The following is a 2,500-nucleotide window of genomic DNA, read 5'->3' on the forward strand; positions in this document are numbered from 1 at the left end:
CGAGGAGGGGGCGCCCAGGGAAGGAGGGAGATCCGGGTCGACCTGGTGACCGGACGGGAAAGCGGCCACCGGGCGTGCCCGTTCAAACCTAGGGGTTGACCTGGCGGCCGGAAAGCAAACCGGCCACTGGCTAGCCCCGTCGGCAACCTACGGGTTGACCTGGTGGCCGGGAAGCGAACCGGCCAGCAGGTGAACCCGTTCGATTCCACGGGTTGACCTGGTGCCCGGGAGGGGACTCTGAAAAATGTTCAGCCCTTTCGGCTCGGGGTTGACCTGGTGGCCGAGAGGGGACTCGGACGGCAGGCAAGCCGCCCTGGCCTCACCCACCCCGGCCGCAGCGAGGGACTGCCTCCCGGCCGACTGGATCGGGCCCCTGGAAGTCTGGGGGGAAAAAGAAAATGGAACCTGACGCCTCCGAGGAGGGGGCGCCCAGGGAAGGAGGGAGATCCGGGTTGACCTGGTGACCGGACGGGAAAGCGGCCACCGGGCGTGCCCGTTCAAACCTACGGGTTGACCTGGTGGCCGGGAAGCGAACCGGCCAGCAGGCGAACCCGTTCGATTCCACGGGTTGACCTGGTGCCCGGGAGGGGACTCTGAAAATTTTTCAGCCCTTTCGGCTCGGGGTTGACCTGGTGGCCGAGAGGGGACTCGGACGGCAGGCAAGCCGCCCTGGGCTCACCCTCCCCGGCCGCAGCGAGGGACTGCCCCCCCTCCACCCACCCACCCCCCCCCCCGGCTGACAGGATCAGGGCGCACTGGATGTCCGGGACAATATTTTCCCCGACGCCGGGGAGGGCGGGCGGGCGGAGGGGCTCTGGCGGCCAGCCCGGGCCCCGGAGCTCGAGAAGGAAAAAAGGACCGGGCCCGCGAGAGACGGGGGCCCTGCCGCAGGGGGGCAGTCCGACCGGGGCTCACCGTGCGGCAGGCCCGGGCGTCGGCAGGGGAAAGCGGGCGAGGAGGCGCGGGGGCCGGGTGCCTACGGCCATACCGGACCGAACGCCCCCGATCCCGTCCGATCTCGGAAGGTAAACCGTCCCGGGCCTGGCTAGTACTTGGATGGGTGACCGCCTGGGAATCCCAGGTGCCGTAGGCAGCTTTTCCCGGTCCGAGCCAGCTCTCTCTCCTTTTCTGGGGAGGAAGGAGAGGGGGGGGACGGGCCGGAAAGCCCCTCGTCGCTCCTGCCGAGTCGGAGGTCGCGGCCGCAGGTCACGGGTCTGGGCGCCTGGGGTCCGGCTCCCCACCCGGCTTCCTCCGCGGAGGACCCACCGAAGCCGCTGGGGGAGACCCCGGGCATGGGGCGGACTGGCCCGGACCCTCCCGGCCGCCGGCCCGCAGGACCGCCCCGAATCCCCCCGCCCCGCGGCCACCCAGGCCAGGCCTGGCCAGGCGGGACGGACGGCGGGTGTCCAGCGCCCAGCGGCTTCCGCCAGCGGGGACCCACGGCCCCCAAAGCCGCAGGGGGAGGCCCCGGGCCCGGGACGGACTCGCTCGGACCCCCTGCGCCCGGGCGCCGGCTCGCGGGACCGCCCCGAATCCCCCCGCGGCCACCCAGGCCAGGCCTGGCCAGGCGGGACGGACGGCGGGTGTCCAGCGCCCAGCGGCTTCCTCCAGCGGGGACCCACGGCCCCCAGAGCCGCAGGGGGACACCCCGGGGCCGGGACGGACTCGCTCGGACGCGCTCGGACCCCCTGCGCCCGGCCGCCGGCTCGCGGGACCGCCCCGAATCCCCCGCCCCGCGGCCACCCAGGCCAGGCCTGGCCAGGCGGGACGGACGGCGGGTGTCCAGCGCCCAGCGGCTTCCGCGCCAGCGGGGACCCACGGCCCCCCAGAGCCGCAGGGGGAGACCCCGGGGCCGGGACGGACTCGCTCGGACGCGCTCGGACCCCCTGCGCCCGGCCGCCGGCTCGCGGGACCGCCCCGAATCCCCCCGCGGCCACCCAGGCCAGGCCTGGCCTGGCCTGGCAGGCCGGCGTGCAGCTCCCCCGGGCTTCCTCCCCCGACGACCCGCGCCCCCCCGAGCCGCAGGCGGAGACCCCGGCCCCGGGGCGGACCGGCCCGGGCTCGCTCGAGCCCCCTGCGCCCGGCCCGCAGGACCGCCCCCCCCCCCCCCCGAATCCCCCGGGAGAGGCCCGGCCTGCACGCCACTGACGACCCGCGGCCCCCAAAGTCGCGGGAGGCGCCCCCGGCCCCGGGGGCCGGTTAGCTCCGTGTCGCTCCGCGCCCCCCCCCCCGCCCCTCGCTGCCGGGACCGGGCACCGCCCCAGAGTCAGCCGCAGCCGGACGGCCTGAGAGCTGCCCTCCTGTGGACGACGGTGAGTTTACCTTGACACTAACCGGCCATCAGCCAGGTCAACCCCATTGCTAGACTGGGGTGGACCTGGTGGCCGAGTGGGGACTTGGAACATTTGACAGCTGCTCCCCGGGGCTTGACCGCTTGTCCTGAACGCCCCCCCCCCACCCCACCCCCCCCAGCCCCCGGCTCCTGCTCCCCTCTCCCCAG

General features: G+C 75.0%; 1 non-coding gene across 1 annotated transcript; it reads left to right on the forward strand.

The window, feature by feature from the left end:
* The first annotated feature begins 974 nt into the window (after positions 1 to 974).
* LOC128823784 (5S ribosomal RNA) lies at positions 975 to 1,093 on the forward strand. Its single transcript, XR_008442020.1, has one exon. It is a non-coding gene; the product is annotated as a 5S ribosomal RNA (ribosomal RNA).
* Positions 1,094 to 2,500: the final 1,407 nt, after the last annotated feature.

The sequence above is a fragment of the Malaclemys terrapin genome, chromosome 15 (genome assembly GCF_027887155.1).
Source record: "Malaclemys terrapin pileata isolate rMalTer1 chromosome 15, rMalTer1.hap1, whole genome shotgun sequence".
NCBI classification, from domain to species: domain Eukaryota; kingdom Metazoa; phylum Chordata; order Testudines; family Emydidae; genus Malaclemys; species Malaclemys terrapin.